Source organism: Diabrotica undecimpunctata, chromosome 6 (assembly GCF_040954645.1).
Source record: "Diabrotica undecimpunctata isolate CICGRU chromosome 6, icDiaUnde3, whole genome shotgun sequence".
Lineage (NCBI taxonomy): Eukaryota > Metazoa > Arthropoda > Insecta > Coleoptera > Chrysomelidae > Diabrotica > Diabrotica undecimpunctata.
Genome location: NC_092808.1, coordinates 65,224,618 through 65,248,472, shown reverse-complemented (window position 1 = coordinate 65,248,472; position 23,855 = coordinate 65,224,618).

The following is a 23,855-nucleotide window of genomic DNA, read 5'->3' as shown; positions in this document are numbered from 1 at the left end:
ATACTTGTAACAAAGGCTTATTACTCAATAACTTGGAACATTTAGAAATATTAAAATCTCTAAAAAATCACACAGCTGAAACTTTAAATGCACAGTTAGAACTAGAGTACACACCAGTATACTCAGTATTGATATAAACTTAATATAAATAATTTTACCTGATCTCACTCCATTTCTGCTTTCCACACCAAAATCCATATACTTATATAATTGATTACCCAATATCTTCTTTTATATGAGGTTTTCCATACAGTATCCATTATCTTCATGCACATTTTCTGAATTTACTTCAACATCATGGTCAAACTTTTTATTCCAGTATCCCATATACATTCAAATACATTTGATATACTCCTCAGATTATTTGAATTTCTACATAAAGTTTAAGGTATGGTCCCCATGGATTAAGTTTTTGTTCACTGGATTCATTAACATGTTACTATAAACTACATTTTCCTAAAACTATATAAAACATCAGTATTGTACTGGTATGGTGCCTCAACTTATTTAACCCAAAATTATTATTACACCCCATCCGGTTGCGACATACACTCATTTTACAAAATATTTAATTTCAAATTAACACGTGGTTTGATTGTTCCCAACACAACATGGTAAAGTCGTTCAGACTAGCAGTATTAATTAAATATAATTTTGTTAATCCTAATAATTAACAAATCTACATTTTCAAATAGAAATATTATATTTTAACTATAAACTGTTTTAAATTTAAAATTGTTAAAGTGTCACAGAAATTATTGTACAAACTCACCATTGTTCGGGTCGGTGTGATGAGACTCCTTCATGGTATTAGAAAATTGAAATAAGAATAATTTTACTTTACACCGGTTTAAATAGAGAACCTTTTACCTGTTGGTATAACCAATTTCCGGTCCCAACTGTCTGATATTAAAATTACCAACTAATTTTTGAATACTTAATTATTCAGTCAATTTCTTTAATTTTCTTTAATTTATCAATAATTTTATCAACAATGGTTTATTTACTTATTATTTAAGTTCCATATTAACATATTAGAATTGGAATAAATATTTAAAAATACTTATACACACCATGACAGATGACTCACACCAACAATTATTTCAAAGAAAGTTTGTAATTTTGTTATACATTATACATTTTCATTACAAATGTACATATTTAATTTAATTAACAAATAATCACTTAAGTTTGTTCTGTAACTTTGACTAAGCTGAGTTTGTTATCATAGAATAAGTATTACAATTATTTATATTGTTACATTGAAATCAATTATTTAAAGTTTGTTAAAGTATGCCAATATTAACACATCAAATAACTTTAATATCTAAAATTTAAAAAAATTTTAGATTTTTATTAATATCAGCTTATTTCATAAACTGGATAACTTAATTTACAGCATTTAAAATAGAAGAAGAACTGTCACACTTTAACCTACATTTGTCAAGTTTACCTCTAAAATCTGATATACAGCACATAAAAAACTCATTGTCTCCTATTAAGAAATGTAGTTCTTTTGAAAATCCACTCCTTTTAAATTAAATGTCTGTTTCGTCCCCCGTTTTTTTTAAGTGTTTTCTGTGTGTGTAATTGTGTCTTAATTTAATTTTAACATAAAAAATTTTTGGACTTTACAATAATTTGCCGAATATTGCAACAACTTTATCAAAGAAATTTTGATAACTACAAGATTATACTATTGCACACCCACACAATCTGTACATCCATTGAAGATCATACAATCTGTCTCCTCAAGAACTTCCCCGTTTATTGTTAAATAATTACAATAGTTGACCTGAGCTCTCCAATCTACAATCCAAGATAGTTTGAACCATGTTCTTTCAACCAGCAACTAATAGAGTACCGGCATGTAAGTAATGTTTATTTATTGGTTTATTTATACAGTTTAATAGACTATGTTACCAATTTGTGGGTCGTACCTTGTCTGCTTAAACATTTTATTCATTTATAAAACCACAGACATGTAATATTGGCATAATTACTGTAATTTATATAATTTATATCACCTACCTATGTTTTTATCTTTGTTTTTATCTTTATTGGACAACACCCTAATATGGGATTATTATTTTCAGCATTTTAACTTTGTATCGTGACCTGAAGATGCTTTGCATATTATAGAAAGCGAAACCGGTCGTCCGATTAGTTAAATTAAATTGATTGTGAGTAAGTCTAACTTATTATTTCTTTTACCTTTTGAAATGGACTCACACAAGCAACACATTCATGATTTTAAAAATATTTATTACTTTCAATTATAGACTGTTAAAAACATCTTGAAACACCAAATATATAAAAGCGTGTATATAGATTTGAGTAGTGAGATCTCGGACTAACAATATAACCTAGCTATTCGAATGTAATGCGGCGGTTTTTAGGTTTTATCACCTTTGGCTCATTGACGATAATTAATTGTACTTTAGTATTTAGCGCAGTCGTTACTGAGCATATCTCGTAATAAATTGATATTCCTTTTATATATAAGGATATATGGGCGGGAAACAGTCACAATAAATCACTGATGAGATAATATGCTTCTTTCCGAAGGAGATATATTTATTTCTTTGGAAGGTTTACACTATGCACGGTCTTGTTAAAGCATCTGAATGCTGGGTGTGAAAATATATTTTTCCATATATACAACACTAATACACCGGTGTTTCTGTTTTTGTTAGAAAAACATTTTACAAATCATTTAGGCTATATTAATTTTAGCGATTAGAAATGTAAATATTTTGGATTTAAAGAATTTAAATATTAGAAAATTATTTAGGAATAATGTTGTGTAGATCTTTATCACTTTGTTTTTTGTTATAAAACTCCGTTATTTAAATTATTTTTAAATTGGCAGTCATGTTAGCCATCGCTCCCAAAATACACTTTTTTAATTAAACAAACTAACCTGTTTATAGCGTATCTGCAAATTTATGCAAGTTAAAAAAAAATTTCACAATATTTCTATTCGGCCAAAATATTTATTGCATCACTTTAAATTCTGGTATACACAAATTATGACTCCGTAATAAAATTGTAGTAAAATGCTCAAAATTTTAAACATTATAAACAACGAAGCACAACAATTGAATTTTGTTGCAAACACCAGGACACGAAACAGTTTCTGGTAATGCGAGATTGCTGATATCTGATACTTACTATACGGACCAGAATCATTGTGCAAAGAAACATAATTAAATATATTCAAAAATGAGAAATGGAACTTTTATTTTTGGATATCTCGAAGAAGGTGCAGCTTACTAGTAAAATATTCTAGCCTAAGGTATTCAAAAAGAATATTACAAACTGAGTACTGAGCCACTTCAGAGAAGGTAACAGAAAATATCCTGCACACTTCTCGCTTAAATATTTGTTGTGTTAAATGAACAAAGTGGACACAGCAACATGCTGATTTTGGGAAAATGGAAACTTCCTAACATGTCTGCGACTGCAGTTTAATTGTTTACCAACATCATAGGTACCTGGAACATATCTTTTTATAGCCTAACCAGTAACAAAAGTAACTTCTAAATAAATTATAAGCTTTTATGGAAGACTTTTTTTTGTACAATATAAATGTAGCAAAATGATGTAGAAATCGAATACGTGATACTGTAATAACAAAATTAGGTCTGAAAAGGAACTTATGGTGCAGAAAATTCAATACTTACTAAATATCTTGGAAAAAATCAAAGGGAAATACGGTATTTAAAACAAGGATACTGATATTCCGAAAACAGTATTTGATATTTTTTTAAACAATATGTACGTCCAGTATAAAACTAAGTGACTTAGCAAGCCATTGAATGCTTAGTGTTAAAGAGATATATTTTCAAAAGAAAAAGTAAATAATTACAAGATTCAGAATAGTAATTACGTAAGATGTGAAAAGTATAGTCCATATATAGTAAAACTGTGGTGCTGGGTCAGACACACGGCAAGGATGAATAAAATACTAAGACATATAGAGTTAAACTCTGACCTCCAATCCGAAGCGGATGGATCATATAACGAGGGCTGCTAAATACCTAGATCTGAGTATTGAACAAAACTGAGGCTGCTGTATGTTCAGCAGCGACTGCTACAAGCTGAGGATAATAAGATAAAGAGCGACATATTTTAATACCAAAAACTAACAATATCAAATGGTTTGTTACTTATTATAATAAATATTTGTTAATAAATTACCTAGACCAATATGTTTGTTAAAAATTATGTTATTTGGGAATACACCACAGTTGATTGTAATAGAAATATATTTTAAATTTGTTTCGACGCTTCGATTTAGATTCAGGATATAGTTTTTAAAAAATTATCTAATAAAGTAATGTATCTAAATCTTTACGGAAATTGAAACACTATAACGAAAACATGACGATTTCCATAATGTACAAAAAGATTATCAGGTTAAAAGCCATGGCGATCCCTAATGACTTATCTTATACTATTGCACTGGAAACAGAGCGGTCATACCATCGTAGTACCAAACAGTACTTCAATTGTAACTTTGCGGTACCACTTTATACTCTTTTTCCAAGCTGAATTACCGGATGCTATTTGATCAGAAATGTCTATGAAACTCTTTCCTTTCTTCTACTAAGAAGTACTAAATACTTCTTGAACTAAAAGTAAGACATCCCTTTTGTCACGTCATTTCATAACACAAATTTCTCTTTTATTCTCTCTTCCTACAATTTCTCCACGTTTTAGCTTTTTGTATGTAACTTCTTTCGGATTATCACGTCGATTTGATCGAAGTGTACCCAAGAGGTGTGTTTGTCTATCTAACTATTTGTTTGCTAGATCTAAACTTTTATAATAATTGTCATTGTTATAATAATTGAAAGAGTCATTACAACATTTGTAGGAACACTACTGCTTCTTGTTCTTTTCCGCAATCTTATGTTTCATGTATACCTCCCTCCAGAGCACAGTTTAAATAATTTTATTCCATATTTGTGGTCTTTAAGCAGTAAGTCTTGCTTAAATATAAGGCGTTCTTAAAATAAAATAGGCGATTTAGTTATGCAGAGTGGCGTATACACCTCTTAATATTTTTTTACAGGTATGTCAATAAGAGGATATGCAATCAGGTAGTAGACACATTGTATTATCTGTAAAAAGCTAAATCTGCATCAATAACTCAAATCGATTTTAACTCATCACTAGACTTCGGCAAATATGCATATTGCATATTTTGCATATTGTGCAACACTCGTTGTGCGTAACAAAAAGGAAGATTGTGATTTTATAATGCCTAAAACAACCAGTGCTTCAACTTGGATTAAACCTTATAATAAAGAGCTGTCTATGGATATGGGAAAAATCTACTGTTCAGTCTGTGGCAAAATTGTAAGTATCTAATATTTTCTATTAAATATCTAATATTTCATACATACAGGGTGTTTCCAAATGACACTTACAACGTTTGACTGTAGATACTTCTCGAAAAATTGAACAAAACGATATAGTTAATGAGGGGTCAAACTTATTTACTTTTCGAGATACAGGGTGTTAAAATTAAAAAAAAATTAAATTCTTTTAGTTAATAACAACAATAACTTTAAAACCAATAAACGTATTTACTTGAAATTTAGTACTCGTAGGTTGTTTTTAAATGAAAAATAGCTTCCTTTAGTGAGAAAAAATTGTCCATGGTACAATACAATGGTGTGTATTTAGAAAAATTTTTCACCTTTACTTTTTTTTATGAAGTCAGCTATTCTAAAACACAATTATTTTTATTGTAATTGAATTAACAAAAAAAAAACTTTTGTTGAATTTTAAAATAAGTTATATGATGTACTAATGGTTAGTAACAAAAACTAATTTGTGGATTAATACTGCATTTAAAACACTTAGCGAGTGTTTTTTTTTCCAAACCAGTTATTTGATTAACCAAAAACACCTTGTATATTTTTATATTTTAAAAGTTGGGTTAAAATAAAGGTTTTTATTTTTATTTATAGATAGCATGTGAGAAGAAATTTCAGATAGACCAACATGTGAGAACTGCTTTACACATTGCAAAAAAAGGAAAAATAGGAGGAAAACATCAAACTTCAATAGCTAAATGTTTCCAATCTACTTCAAAAAAATTAGATGAGCAAGAAACTTTTAATGAAGACTTGTGTCGCGCATTAGTGTCTGCAAACATACCGCTTTCAAAATTAGCAAATGTAAATTTTAGTTCGTTTCTAAAAAAATATTGCAAACTTAATGTTCCAAGTGATCGGTCTCTAAGAAGAAATAATGTGAACGGGCTATACTCGTCGGTGTTAATTAATATTAAGGAAGAAATTACAGATAATTATTTTTACATATCTGTAGACGAAACCACTGATTCCTCAGGAAAGTATATTGCTCATTTATTGATTGGTGTTCTTAAAGAAGATACCTTACCAAAATCTCATCTTATTTCATGCCAGCAACTTGAGAAAACAAATGCTTTAACAATTTCGCGTTTTATATAAGAAACATTAGCAACTTTTTTTCTTCCGACAACTATTCCTTCTAATAAATTACTGCTTATTTTATCGGATGCTGCTCCTTATATGGTGAAAGCAGGACAAAATTTAAAAATATTTTTCCCAGATTTAATACATGTTACTTGTGTAGCGCATGGATTAAACAGAGTTGCAGAGGAAATACGAAAAAAGTTTCCTCTTGTAAATACCATGATATCCAGTGTCAAAATAGTATTTCTTAAATCTCCTATAAGAATTCAACTTTATAAAGAAATGCTACCTAACATTCCTCTTCCACCACAACCTATTTTAACGCGATGGGGAACATGGTTAGAAGCAGCTAATTTTTATGCAGATCATTTTGTTAAAATAAAGAACATAATTGATACGTTAACAGATGAAAGTTCCCAATCTCTTTTGGATTCTAAACAAACTTTTCAGAGTAACTTGCTTCAACAAGAACTTTCATTTATAAAATCAAATTTTAGTTTTGTTCAAAAAACAATTACTCAGTTAGAATCACCAAAACTGTCATTGTTCGAAAGTACAGCATTAATAGAAGAATTTGCGTCATGTTGTCGGAACGTTAGAGGTAATATTGGAAAAGATATTTTAAAAAAATTTGAAGCTACTAGGGAAAAAAATAAAGGTTACCATATTCTTTCTGAAGTAGTCAGTGTTCTAGCTGGAAATATTTCGGAAACAATTAATTTAGAACCAAATGTTTTGGTTAGTTTGAAAAATGCTCCCGTTACATCAGTTGATATTGAACGAAGTTTTTCCATATATAAATATATGTACTCAGACAGAAGCCACAAGTTTTTGTTAGAAAATTTTGAACACCACTTGGTCATTTATTGTTACCATAATTCTAAATAAGTTTATTCATACTTAAAAATGATGTAGTTACTTAAAATAAATGTAAATCTTAATGAATAGTAGGAAATATTTAGTTATGTACACTTTTTTTTAAATAAAATTGTTACTATTTTACGATTTTTTTATTTATTTGTATGCATATTTTGTAAAATATTTGCATATTTTCGGGTAAACACGTGCATATTTATGCGCATATTTTCTACATTTTTATTTGCATATTTGCCGAAGTCTACTCATCACCTTTGGTACAAAGCTACTATATAATGTATTTCAACACCAGTAATGACGTATTCTGGGCATATTTATCAACCCTATGTATCCTATAAGGCCTGAAAACTTGCAGTTGTCGTAGTTGGAGTCCACTGATGTAATCTGGAACCTTCTGGCACATCCTCTCTAAAAGTTAGTACTCGAAAAACCAGCAGTGGGATTCAAAAATGAACTATCCGAGATCTTCATAGTCAAAAAATGAGTTAGCCAGAGTTGTATACTTCACCTGAATTATTTAACATATACCCTGAAAACATCTTAAGAGAACTTCTGGACGAATTAGGCGATGGTATGATAAATGGAGATAATACCGTGCTGGTGGCAGATAGTGCGCAGGAGCTCTAATGGATGATGAATAATACTGTAGAAACATATAATAAATACGGTCTAAAATCAATTTATAAGAGGACAAAATACCGATCATTAGTAAGAATACCAATATAAATACATCAAATTACAATAAACGATATACCGTTAGAAAAAGTGAAGAATATATTCTATTTAGGCTGCAATATTAAGGACACTTATGTAGAAAGCTGAATTCTTAAAAAAGGTGCCATAAAACGATTAGAGGTAGTTGAAATGCGGTACTACCAATGTATGTTAAGGGTGTTATAGTATATATAATAATATATTAAAGAGAAAGAAATTATTAACATCGCCAAGAACAAAAAATTTGATTATTTTGGTCACATTATACGTAATAGTAAATACCAAATTTTATAGTTGATTCTACAAGAAAAGACTGAGGCAAAGAGAACCTGGACGTAGACGTATATTCTGGCTGGCCAATCTTAGAAAATGGACTGGCCTAACATCAACTAATCTATTTCGAGCTGCTGTAAATAGAATAAGATGGGTCAATGTGGTCGCCAACATCACTAGAAGATAGGAACCTTCAGAAGAAGTAAATGAAGTGACTCACAGAATGGGTCGTCTTTAGTTGCAGTGGGCATAGATAAAAACGCTCACAAGCCACTGTAAGTTTTTACCTTTTTTTATGTATCCTGCAACAGTATACAATAACTATGCTGGATATTTTAATCATGGTGACCTATGCAGGAAGAAGACACCTATTGTCATTTATATTTTTCTTTAACATTTCAGGTACTTTGTACTGTTGTTCAGTAATATGTTGGTGTTTTTTTTCAATAGGTTATGTCTCCGTAATGTTTTGCATATTTTTATTACTATAGTTTTTGTATTACACTAATTTATAAAACAAAACCGACATATTATCATGATATAATTTTTACAAGTCTAAATTTAAAGTTTTTATTTTTTCTTAAATAAAATTTAATATTAAGATCATTTTTAAGTATTTTTACCAGGTTATCTGGAGAAATTTGTATTAAACTTTTTTTAAAGATATAATCAAGTATTAAATTGTATACAAGGGATAGTGATGCGCAACGTATAGCCTCTCCTACCCAAATATCAACTTCACCTTCCCGCGTGATGATCTTGATTATGGTTATTCAGTGCATCCTGCTAGAAAACAAATAAAGCTCTGATGTCCAAGTAATTGCCGGTATAAGCAATCCCCCACTTACTGACCAACGGCTTAGAGCGGATGAGTTGGTGTGTGGTGGGGCATTCTTTTGTCCTGGGGTTGAGAAATCGGCTCCGAAGGCGGATGAATGAACAAATAATGATCAACGGCATAAAAATGCAGAAGGTAAGGGGGAATCACTGCATTACGGCTCATAGAGCACCCCCAGGAAAATTACCATAGAATTGACACTGCAATTACAAACCGTTACTAATCATGGAAAGCGGAGGCCAAGATTCGGCAGGAGAGGAGAAACATATTTATACCACGAGGGCTCTCAGGTCGTAAACATGCTAAAAACCTCGTGAACAAATCATAAAAATAAATAAATCTAATTTTAGAATGTGCACATGGAATGTTAGAAGTCTATTTGCGGCTGGGAAACTTGACAACGCAATTCAAGAAATGAAAAGAATGAAAATAGACCTACTGGGAATCAGCATAATGAGATGGCCAGAGTCAGGATTATGTAAAAAGGACGGAAGTGTATTATATTATTCCTGTAACAGCACAGAATACCCGCATCACAAAAATGGTGTAGGTATATTAGTATCATCAGAACTGAGTAAATATGTGCCTAATTTCGTACCAGTCTCGGATAGAATAATATTATTCCAAATAAATACTCAACCATTTAAAACTAACATACTTCAAATCTATGCCCCGGCTGCAGATAGAAAAGATGACGATGAAGTCGAGAAGTTGTATGATCAGATCCAATACACCTTACAGAAACTTAATAAACACGAAATTTTATACACTTCTCAACAATTGAAGTGGATAATTTTAAAATTCCTAAAATTAATATATAAAACTATTTTTAAAATAATTGCCTGTAGTATACTCTATATGCTATCTTAATTGCCAATATTTTTTGCATGTGGTTTTTTTCTCCCTATTCTTATCGGCCCTTATCTCGTACAAAGAGAGACATGTTGTTCCAAACATGAATATATCATTCGTATAAAAGTGCTTGTATTGGCTTTACCAGTTGTCAATAAGTCAAGAAATCTATTTATCACAAAAACATTATGCCGCAAAGACGTTTAGAACTAGTGCAGCTCGAGTAATTAGTTCGTTGGATCCAACAAGGCATAACTCAACAAGAGGTAGCTATGAGGCTAAATGTGTCATAAAGTGTGATAAGTCGTACATAGAATCGGTATGTAGCAACTGAATCTGCAACATACAGGCATGGAGGAGGAAGAGAACGATCTACAACTCGTCGGCAAGACCGTTTTGTAGTTCTGATAGCAAGAAGAAACCCAACATTGACGGCTTTCAGAATTAACAGTATTTTCAGGTATGCTATTGACCAAGCGATTTCCAGTCAAACTGTCAGAAGACGGTTACATGCATCCAATTTAAGGGCTAGACGGCGCGCTACCCATCCACGACTAATTAGGGAGCATCGTGCATGCAGATATCGCTGGGCGATGGAACATTATCAGTGGAATTTCGAAAATTGGAGGAATTGTCTCTTTACTAACGAGTCCAGATTTCGTTTGTATACGAATGATAGCCGAATATTGGTGTGAAGGGAAAGAGGACAGCGCTAGAATGAAAATCTGAGAGTCGCAACCACTCTTTTTGGAGGTGGATCCGTTTGCGTGTGGGGAGGCATATGTTTTGACGGTCGCACGGACTTAGTCGTCTTAATTAATGAGACAATGACTGCTACACGATATCGAGACAGAGTCATAGTACCAATAGTTGTTCCATTTGTTTCCAATTTGTTCTGATTGATGATAATGCTCGCTCTCACCGTGGGAGAATTGTCAACGTGTGTATAGAAGCTCATGGCATTACAAGAATGGAGTGGCCATCGTGTTCACCTGATATGAATTGCATTAAAGATGTTTGGGCCGAACTGTCTAGGCAACAAAACAGGCTCCTTTAACTGCCCCAAACCTTAGATCAGTTGGCCAATACATTACGCGTGATTTGGGAACGTATACCGCAGCAGTTCATCAATAATTTAATAAAAGGTCTTCCAAATGGAGTTAAAATACTAAGGCGACACAGAGGTGGACCCACACACTATTAATTTTTCTTTTCGGGATATTAGAAATTGAGCAGGAATAGAAATTTTAGCTTGTTAATTTTACAATTTTTGTTTATTCTCTATTTTTTTTCTTAAATAATTTCTTTCTTTCGGTTCATCTGTATGAAAATACGAAGTAAAAATAAATCTTTATTTATATCACTCCATTTTTCCATTTGACCTTATGAACAAAAAATAAAATACACATTTTTATAATATCCACTTCAATTGTTGAGAAGTGTATATTACCTATAGGCTACTTCAATGCAAAAATTGAGGAAGGTCGACGAGGTCAGACTGTAGGTCCTTATGGTCTAGGGCAACCTAGCGATCGAGGATAGATATTGTATGAATTATGTAAATAAAACGATAGGATCATTGCAAACACCTGGTATAAACTACCCAAGTGACGACTATACACTTGGAAAACCCCATTTGATGATGGCAATAACCCTGAGTCCTCAAAAAATCAAATAGACTATATATACTTGTATATGAGCGTTTCCGAAATTCCGAAATGCCGTCAAAAAAGTCACATTTCCTGGAACAGATATTGGATCTGATTATCAACCACTTGTAACAGATATTATACTAAGGTTAAAACGAATTCAGCGACAAAAACCAAAAACCAATGTACTTAACTTTGACGATATAAACATAAAACATAACATTAAAAGAGAATTTACCAATGGAATAAAAAACATCGGAGAACATCGAAAAGATCCAGAAGAACTATGAAGTGAATTTAAAACCCAAGTTAATGCATTCTCCACAAACAATAATTATAGAAAAAACTTAATCAAGAATAATAAATGGATGACAGACGACGAAATCTTGAAATTAATGGAACAACGTTGACTGATAAAATCTAATGAAACAGAATATAGACACCAGCAGAGAAGAATAAAAAAGGAGATCAAATTAGCCAAATAAAATTGGATGGGAGAAAGGTGCGATGCAATGGAGGATGTAATGTCTAAACACGACTTATTTAATATGCAAAAAAAAAAACTAAAAGAAATGAGTATCACATTTAAAAAACGAGTTCCCTCTGTATTCGTTGACAATAATAATAAAATTATTGTAAATGAGCACGAAATAAGAAAATAATGGCAGCTGTATATATCAGAGTTGTTTAAAGATGACAGGAATAATATTGCCGAATTCTACCACAACTGTACTGACGGCCCAGAAATTATGAAATGCGAGGTAGACCACGCTATAAATAATGTTAAAATTAGAAAAGCTTGTGGTCCAGATGATACACCAACTGAGCTGCTGAAACTAATAGAAGATGATAACATAAAATTAGTAGTGAGACTTTTTAATTTAATATATAACACCGGAGTGATTCCCACAGATTGGCTCAAATCCATCTTTGTCGCAAAACCTAAAAAACACAATGCGAGAAAATGCCCAGAATATCAATTAATTAGCCTAATGAACCACACTCTTAAAATTTTCCGAAGAATACTTTACAATAGAATTAGACGCAAATGCGAAGAAGATCTCGAAGAGACCCAATTTGGTTTAAGAAATGCTATGGGAACCAGGGAGGCACTTTTTGCGCTTAACATTCTATTACAAAAATGCCGTGATCAAAAAAAAGATGTATTTGCATGTTTCGTGGACTTCGAAAAGGGATTCGATAAAGTACAGCATGTAAAATTAATGCAAATACTGAAAAATATCGAAATAGATGACAAGGATATTCGTGTCATTAAAAATTTTTACTGGAATCAAACTGCTATCGTAAAAATTGGAGATAACTACACCGATGAAATCTCCATACAACGAGGAGTCAAAGGTTGCATTTTTACTCCAACATTGTTCAATGTTTACTCGGAACAGTTATTTAAAAAAGGCACTTGGGAGACAACCGTATGAAATAAAAATTAACGGGAAACTATTTAATGTGATTAGATATGCAGACGATACAGTAATTCTGTCAGATAATATTGAAGGTCTCCAAATTCTGGTTGATCTTATTCACGAGGTAGTAGAGGAAATGGGCAATAAAATAAACTCAAACAAAACCATATTTTTAGTGTTTAGTCGTGACCCACATCCGGATGCAAAGCTTCAATTAAACGGAGTCCAAGTTGAGTAAGTTCACAAAATGACATATTTGCGAACTGTGATAACGGACCAACCAGAGATAGAAATAAAACGTAGAATAGCAATGACCAAAACTACTTTTATGAAAATGAAGTCATTTCTTTACAATATTCATCTCATCTCAGATCTAAGGCAAAGCATGGTGAAGTGCTATGTTTGGTCCGTACATTTCTATAGTGCAGAAGTGTGGACGCTAAAAGTATCGCTTGTGAACAAAATTAAAGCATTCGAAATGTGGGTTCATAGACGACTTCTAAAGATACCTTGGACAGCAACGCCGCCTCGTTCATCTTATGTGCATCAAATACTGTTAATCGTTTGTTGTATTACAATCGTGGTCACTATTTCTTGGATATGAGTCCGACTAAGTATAAGTTTAGAACATCTCAACTCCAGGTATCAAGCGACATCTAGGTATTACTTGTCTTCTTTCAGTATGCAGGATCTTTTTTACGGTACCATCCATTTTTTAGCTTCTCGACATACAAAAATAAACTAGAAATAAACAAAAATAACCAAACAAGCGAAACACTGCGGACTCAGTCATTCAGAAACTATGAAAATAGACCAGATTGCAAGCTAAATTCTAAAGCTATAAAAAAGAAATATTGACAAATACAAAAAAAAACACGAAAAAGCTTAGCAAAGAACAAGAAAAAGGACCAGTGAGCAAGCATAAGTGGCGCAGCAGGAAAAAAATTAATGATTACCGTTGATACATGACAAAACAAGAGTATAAAGGCAAATGCGAGGAATCGCTACTAAATATTTAACAGGTATATGTATAGAAAATCTAAATAACAGAAGCGATTATAAATTATGGATGAAAATGTGTGCGGAGGATGTACACTGAACGAAGACATCACTCTAAACGTAATCTCAGAAAATTAAGTAGCTACTATGAAAACATCATCTGAAAATATCCCAGACCAAATATGCCCCTACGAGGGAACCAGAAATAAATCTCCAAGAGTTAAAGGTACGGTACGAACCAGCAGCATAGACATCTACCATATTTAGAGTCAGTTCTAAATACAACCTTGAATATATTATTAATGATTAACCTCCAAAACAATTGTTAAAATAATCATATAAATGAATTTTGCCACTCAAAAAAAAAATAACAAACGAATATTAGTCGAGGCTAAAAAAAAACGCTTTTCTGAAGGGATTCAAGAAGGGGATCAACTCATTGGGAGTCCAGCTTTTGCGTGGATCCCTATACACCCCAGACGAAAGTTGGACAGATGGGCACACACAATATAAATTTAAATATATATATATATATATATATATATATATATATATATATATATATATTCATATTGTTCTGAAGCTATTTTCTTGTGGCATTTTAAAGTAATTACTATTTAAATGGGAATAAGCCACAATTAAAGGTTAAAGTAATTTACTGACGTTTCAATTTCCACTTCGGAAATCGTTCTCAAAATACAAACATTAGTAAATTAAACAAATTTTGTTTTTTTGTTACTTAGTGAAAAATTCTTCTAATAATTTAATTTTATCTGACTCATCTATATTGACAATTCAGACATACATTATACATTTTAAAGTAGATGACTTTAAAATAATATTGCCAATATTGTTGAGTTGCGTTCCTGGGACGGCTTTACTTATAAGATTCGATTACATGAAATCGTATGGTTTTCCGCAATACATATGGTTACCCATATTGAAACGGGAAGTTATTAAAAGGAAAATACCAGTATTGGTAAGTCAGTAACATATAGAGGATACATAATTTATATTTTTTAAATAACAAACATATAAAATCAGAATTTGGTGTTTATTGAAGGTAAATTAAATGCACTACCAAATACTTACCATGCCGGGATAGTATTATGAGGTTTTTTACTGGTTTTTCCTTCATAATTTACTATGGAATCACTAACAGGAGAATTTTACTGTCATCATGGCATGTGTTTGTCTTTTTAAAGACGAATTCATGCTATAATCTTTTCTTACAATATAGACAACTACGATTAGCTCGTCACAAGATGCTGGTCGATGTCTTGTCTGCCGTCCACGAATATAAATTAGCTACGCAGACCTCCTGGCGGTTACAGGATTGCCTTCCAAATTTGCAACAAATTTCTTTTTTTTATTATTTTTTAATAATTTCACTTATTCTATGTGACTATGTGTTCTGTATTCTTTGCTGTTTTAAGAGTATTTTTATGTTTATCTATTACTTTTCTTATATTTCTTTATGCTTTACCGGTTATGTTTAATATCACAGTACATTATTATTTTTAAACGTTTTATTAAATTTATTATTATATATATATATATATATATATATATATATATATATATATATATATATATATATATATATATATATATATAAGGATCACTCAGGAGAGTGGTGGATATTTTGGGTAAAAAGGTGGAAAAAAAAGACAAAGTTGATATTTATTTATTGAAGACGTTTCGCTTTCTTAATCAGAAAGCATCATCAGTTTATCTAAAAAGAACAATATGAAAAAACCACACAAGCATGGAAAAGTTGTTACATGTGTTACCTTAAAAAGATATGTAAGTTTCCTTAATAATACTATATGGCAAAACAGATACATTAATACTTAGATAAAGTTATATAAAGTAAAGAATTCATAAAGTCAGTGTAACATAAATAATGACACATACCTCAGAAACAAAACCCGACATAGTCACAACACAAAGGCTACTGGAAATGGTAGATATAAGAGTACTGAGAAGAATTTCAGGAAATGCGTTGAGGGATCGAAAGAAAAGTCAAGACATTAAAAGATAACGTAACGTACAGTGTATAAATAAATAAACACTAAACAGAAAAAAGAATGAAATAAACACGTAAGCCCATAACCACGTATGTAGTCCAAATAGCAAAATATAAATCACCAATCGGCAGGAGAAATATCGGACGACCGCGCAAAAGATGAGGTGAAAACCTTTCATAGAGGTAATAATCCTCCAATGAACAAGCAGCATTGCTTATAAAGAGGAGGAAGAAGAAGAAGAGATATATTAAGCTGTATTTCTTTACGAGTATTCTAGCTTCGTCTGATCCTTCCTTTTACAATATTTAGTAGTCTTTTTTATATAACATTAATCCCACATTTTATGAAACTAAACATTAATTTTTTATAAAAAAAAAACTAATAAAAGTAACATAAATAAAATAAAAATTTATTAAAAATAATAGTACTACACTCATTATTTAATACTTAATATAAGTATACCAAGTTCTTTAATTGTTTAAGCTGTCTACTTATCATTAAAAGTTAACCGATATACAGTAAAAACTTTCGAGAATGCATTATAATATTCGTGACCATTTACGACTGGCTGTCAGAGAATTGGCAATGAAGCAGTTATATTCAGACCATCCATAAACAGGAAGATATTTGCAGATTAATTTGGAGAGTCTGCCTGAGTTTTTCGATATATGGAAGTAAATTCTTTTTAAAAATTGTTTGGCGTCTGCTGAACACACAAGAGCACATATACCTTTTGTAGAGCGTAACATTTTAAAATTAAAATATATTTAATCTGATGAATTAAAGATGTTTAAAAATAAACTATATACCTCACAGTAAATACTAATAGGTACATACTAATCAGTTATATAATCACATCTTTCACATTGTACATAAAAAGAGATTAACATTTTAAAAGCTTAACGACTTACACGATCCAAATAGGATCCATAACTATATATAATAAATTAATATTTTATATAAAAAGAATGATATATTAGTTTATGGCAAATATAAAAAAAAAGGATAATAACGCACAATTATTCTACCAAACTTAAAACTTAATTTGAAATTACCTTTTTTTTAGAGTAACATAAACTTATAATATACTTTATAGTATAATATTGTTAGTATGGAATGGATAACAAGGTTCTGAAACTACTTCTTCGTGGCAAGTCTAATTTAAACCCTGTGATAATATGGGACTAAGCTACAATAATTATTGATCGTAATGAAAATTACATTTGTAACTTTGTAACTAACTAATGTTTAACGTTTTGATTTCCACTCCGAAAATCGTTTTCAAAAAAATTATTTTATAAAATTCTGCGGACACTTATACCTAAGTTGTTTTTGGGTTTTATCTTTTCAAAATTAATGGTTGACATGCTTGGCCCCGATCTTATAGGAAACAGCATGGTTATGGTCAAAAAAAAAACGTAAAATGGTTGATTTTCTCAATAAAGTAATCCTTATTGAAACATAGGTAAGGGAGTTGAAACACGGGGCACCTTGAAACATTGTTCGTATTTCAAATTCTGGCAAGTAAATGAGAACTTGGTACTGTCAGTGGCGCTTTGGTCGACACCAGAACTAGTCATCTTTATTTCGTTATATTCTAGTTATAGTTTGGACGCGGCTGAGAAAATTGTGTTTCTGTGTGACAAAACTAAATTGTTACTGCGGACATTCTTTGATTTTAAGGTAAAAACTTCAATATTTAGTCTATTTGAGTAGCGTTATTCGAAACGTTTATATTTACTGAATTGCTTTTATGCATTTTCTTTTCTATAATTGTTATGTTTTTTGTAAATTTGCCATAAAATAGAAAATATGGACGTTTGGGTACAATGAAACATAACTCGACAAAGCACTTTGAAACGTTTCAAGGTGCCCCAATAATATTTAATTAAAATAATATTTTAATTTTTGTTCTAGTATGGTTTGAAATCGTCAGAGAAAAACCAATAAAGGTTTATTTCTCGAGACTGACATGAAAGATGCAGTAGAGCTCGTTTGTCAAGGCAAATCCATCAGGCGGGCAACAGAATTAAAAAATGTAAACTACGTAACATTATCTAGGTATGTAAAACAAAGACAATGAGTGCGATACAAATTTAAAGTATGTTTCGCACTGCAATGTCCGACAACTGTTTAATAAAGACAATAAACTGTGAGAGTATTTGCTAGTGTGTTCCAAAATGTTTTATGGTCTGCCAGTGGCGTAATTCAAGAAAGTTACCTATGACATGGCAGTAATAAATAAAATAAAACATGAAATTGCATAGGATGCTAACAAATCGGCAGGACAAGATTGGTTCTATGGGTTTCTGAAAAAAAAAATCCATCGCTTAGTCAAAGAACGCCTGCGGGATGTAGTTTGTCCTGAGCTACTTCTTTCACAAGGGCAAATGTAAAACTGTTTTTTGACAATTAGCAAGCAGTGTACAAAAATCCTTACTTTGCAGATAGAGCACGAGTATTTAATCTGGACGAAACAGGCACATGCACAGTTCGAAAGCCTACACTTTAAGCCTCACATGGTGCAGGAAGCCCCCACTGGTACTTTTGGTTTGGCAAATCCATCAGGCTGGATGACTTATGTATTATTTGTTGAAGTTATTAAACATTTCATCCACCACTAAAAAAGCAGTATGCAATTGCCCACTGATATTATGCGATAATCACGAAAGTCATTTATCATTGGAGGCAGCGGCGGCCGGCCAGGTGAAGTAGGTGAAGGTGAGGTTCACCAAAAAAATATAATTAAATTGAGACAAATAAATAAAAAATTAAAGCAACATTATTATATCTAAATTCTAAAATCAATTATTTATTCTCTTTTAATTAATCTAACAATTAAAAAAGACAACTAGCTTTATTAGCGGTACGTACTTGACGGTCAAGTCCTGACCTGTGTCACTAACCGTGTAAGATTCAGGAATTGGTGAATATAATTTTTGAAATGCGAAAACGTAACCAAAGTACAAGTATAAAAGAATTTTAAAAATTCTATATATTTATATTATATTTAAAAATACTAGTAAACATCTACAAATAACAAAATGGTCAGAGTATAAGAAAGGGAAGAATTCTCTAAAGGCTAAGTAGAGATTAGAGTAAAACCAGTATTCAAGATGGGAGGACCAACAAATTGTAACAACTAGAGAAAAATATTATGACTAAATAAAACGATTTATACAATATCCCTTAATATACAAATAATTATTCTAGACAAAGAGGAAAAAACTGGAGATTACTAACAAGGATTTATAAAAAGCAGATCAACAAGTAGGTCGAGAGAAATAAATTATTAGACGAAACACATGATAGTAACTAACTTACATATTTCAGACAAAATTTTAAATACTGGAATATACAGGAATAAAGGAATAATATGTAGGTGAAAAAATAAAAAAACAACTCAGAAATATTGGAGAATATACTGGTAGGCAACAAAAATTACTGGAGATATCGCATACTACTGAAAGACAGTATGTTATACCCGAATATAAAACAAAATGTACATAGTAAGAGTTAAACAACGAAGCCGAAACAGTGGAATTAACCATGAAATAGGCAGCACAATAATGTGTAAAAATATTGCAAGTTGTAAGAAGAACCAAACAAATGTCAGAAACAAAGAGGTAGACCAAACAGAAATGGGTGGACCAGTTTGACCTAGAATGTCAAAGAATGATAATGAATATTTGATTTATTATTTGTTTTATAAAACTTTAAATATATTTTTCACTTGTCCAGTGATAAGTCCATTCTTATCTTGTCCAAGATAAGAACCGATAAGAAAATAATTAAAAAAATTAAGTCCTTTTCAATTTAAATTAGGTTCTTAAATTAAATGTTTATTACACTAGTGCAAATAATCAGTAATCAATATTAATCAGTATAAAGTGGAAATCAATGCAAAATATGATATAGAATAAATAAATTATTCAATAATATGTTTTTTTTTACTTAATATTAGTAATCATGTTTTTAAACAATCTGAACAAAGTCGAAAATAGTTAAATCACCAACTTAAATGTACCATAAGTTTGAAGCTATTTTTCTTCTGACCGAATGGATGATTGGATTTTGATGATTATTTTTTTTTCGTATTACGAACTGAGTGGATGATTGGATTTTGAGGATTATTTTTTTTTCATATTACAGGTAAGTATATTTCTAATAAATCACTGTATTAATGTTTTCTGAAAAATATTGTTTTACCCGATTGTTGTTCTGTAAATCTTCAGTATCTTCGAAGACAGATAAATGATCGTCCGAAGAAACAAATCTTGAAAAATCTTTGTCCGTCATCTTGTCGAGTTCTGGGTTTTGCTCATTTTCTACAGGTAGTATAATTTCTGCCTCTTTCCTCTTTGAAAAACTTGCACTTATAAAATAATGTTTTATGCAATTTTTGTAAGTTTTATGCCAACTTTTGTTCATCATATGAATAGCGGAGAAATAGAAAAGGAAAGAGAGAGAAAGCCATTTTTGCTATAATTTTTCGTATAACTGTCTTTTTTTCTATAGTTCCATCCCTCTTCGTAGGTTATTAGGCGCTTATGCATTTCTTGGTCAAAAGTGTAAGATTGCTGATTGGCTGAGTCAGCGCATTTTCTTTCTTGTTCATTCTCTGGATAAACTGTGTGCTACTTTCTTCCATTTTGTTCTCTTTCTTCCTCTGTTTTTGACTTCACCCCATCTTAGTTCAACTTTTTCATTGTAGTTCCTTTCCAGTTGTTGTCTGGTCTTCCTTTCACTTCGTCGGTATTTAAGTGCTTGTTTCGGCTATGTTGCTGTCCTTAAAGTATGTAGTAGTCATATTTATTTGTATTGTGATGTCAGGTAGTATAATTCAGCCAGAGAAAAACAGGATTCGATCGTATGGCATTTATTTCGGATTTACATATACAAATAAAAAAGTAATTATCGTTAAGTACCTACTAAATACAATGTTCGAATACAAAGACGTACTGTTTATTTATTTCGATAGATGGGTGTGACGATACCAAAATACGGCGATCGAGGAATTGAAGTCGTACTCGTACCTCAACACAGTGCGAGTACTTGGACAGGGATAAGGATGTCTACCTAGTTCAACACATCAGATAGAAAGAATACGCCAAAATCGTTTAAACGCACCAGATTGACGCAGTCAGAGGAAGGAGTGTCATCCTCGCTCAACGCGCCAGATCGACTGGGTTCGGAAGGATTTGGGACACGTTCAACACACCTGTCCCCAAGGTAAGATATTCTCAACTCGACGCGTCGAGAATGGTTAGCTGTCTTTCAGTTTCGACTTTTATATTATTCGAGACGGAACAAAAACATGTTTTGTTTAACACATAGGCGTACTCTAGATAATAAAATATATTATCGTCACACCCCCCTCTCCTAAAGAAAAATTTTGAACAAAATTTTTAACTATAGCCCTTTCCTATATACAACTTACAACTATAAAAATATAAAACAAAACATCTTTTTAACATAATAAATACCATATACATATACCCAATTACATATTCAACTACGAAAAACCAAAAACGTCTTCCGCACGACAACTACCTCACTTACTAGCACTAACACTCGCGGTTGTACCTTATCCGGATCGGGTTTGTTGCTGTCAGTCTTAGGCGGTATGATCCTTTTCCTTTCAAATTTGGTGGCAGCAGTGACTTGAGAGGTATGGACACTTTTACTGATGTTATAGGGTTATTCAATTGTGTTACCCCCATATGTGCCTCTGTATTTGAATTTTATTTTGGGGTTGCTATAATATATTTGCACTGTCCGATAACGGGCGCATTATTTCTGGAATTTCCAAAATGTCTTCCATTTGGTGGAACGCAGGGCTGTTTGTTATTTCGCAGTTTTTGCCTGGAGTCAGCGGTGGTCTTCTAATAGGGCTGTCTGGCAGAGGGCTGTTTTCCATACTGTTCCTGCAATACAGGCGTGTTGTCTTATAACTTGTGGTAAAATGGGTGGTGGGGATGGTTAAGGTAGTGGTTGTGTTTGGTTGGGATTATATGTTATCGTCGTGAGCCGGTTTCAAATTTTTTATTTAAACTTTGTTGACTGTTTTTCCCGTTGCGTCTTTCAACTGAAAAATTACTTTTGATAATACTTTGTGAATAGTATATGGACCGGAGAATTAAGGAGCTAATTTGGCGTTTAGTTGTTTGGCAGCATTAGAAATGGTGTAAACCTTTCTCATGACCTTGTCGCCGATCTTTGGTGTCTATTCTATGCGGCGCAGATTGTAGTAGTGGCTTTGTGATGTAAAAGCTTTGGCCAAATTTATTTTCACTAAGTCGAATGTCTCTCTTAATTTGTTCCACTTGCACGATGGTGGGATTATGTCGGATGGATTAGGCGTGTCTACTAACTTACTGGGTATGTCTAGTTCGTGGCCGAAATTTAAATAAGCTGGAGAGAATCCGGTGGAGTCGTGTTTTGCGGAGTTAATAGCAAAAGTCAGTTCTGGTATGTACGTGTCCCATTTCTTGTGATTGTTATCGCAGAATTGGGCTATCATTGTCTTGATTACTCTGTTTGTTCTTTCGACTGGGTTGTTCTGTGGTGAATATGGCGGTATCTCGTGTTTTTCGATGTTAAATTCTTTTAGTAAACTTTTGAATTCTCTGTTTTCGTACAAAGTTGCATTATCTGAGATGAGTTTGGTCGGACATCCGAATTTCATTATTATTTTATCTTTTAGAGCTTCACACACAACACTGGCTGTGGCTCGTCTTACTAGGACAATCTCTACCCATTTCGAAAAAGTGTCTTGAAAAACGATTGCGTAGATGTTGCCTTTGCTTGATCTTGGCAGTGGTCCAATCATGTCGGTGGTGACGGTATGCCATGGTCGTTCTGGGATTGAGGTTGAATACATTTTTCCGGGAGTTTGTTGTTGTGAGGGTTTGTATATTTGACAGCTGTGACAATTTCTGACGAACTTTGCTGTATCTCTAAACATGTTAGGCCAGTAGTATTTTCGTGACAGTCTTGCAATTGTTTTGGCTATGCCTAAACGTCCGGACGTTGTCGTATCGTGGTTTTCGGATATTAGCTGTTTTTGTTTATTTGATGGAATACAGAGCTTCCACGGATTAGATAACTCTGTTTCTTTGTAGTCATATTTATCCCAGAAATGTCGGTATAGTTGACTGTCTTTTATCATATAATCTGGGAATCTTTGTAGGTTGTTTTTAACCTCCTCTATTTTCTTTTTGTACCAATCATTTTGTAGTTCTCCAAGTGTAACAGTACTAATTGCGTCTACTGGTTCTCGGGAGAGTGCGTCAGCTAAATGATTCTGCGTTCCTTTGCGGTAGATGACGTCGATATCGAACTGTTGTAAAGCCATGGCCTATCTGACCAATCTTCCTGACGGATTTTCTATTGATTGTAGGTATTTTAAACTCTGGTGATCAGTTACGGCTGAAAACTGATAGCCTTCCAAGTATGGACGCATTTTCTCTATTCCATATACGATGGCTACTAGTTCTTTTTCTGTTACACTGTAGTTTTTTCCTCATTTGATAAAGATCTGCTGGCGTAAGCTATGACTCGATCGTATCCTTGTTCGTCTTTTTGGATCAGAGCTACTCCGAGACCGTAGTCTGATGCATCTGTTTGGAGAAAGAATCTCTTGGTAAAATCTGGACAAATCAGTACGGGAGCATGTGTAAGTAATTTTTTTATTTTCTCGAAAGCAATCGATTGTTCTGCGCCCC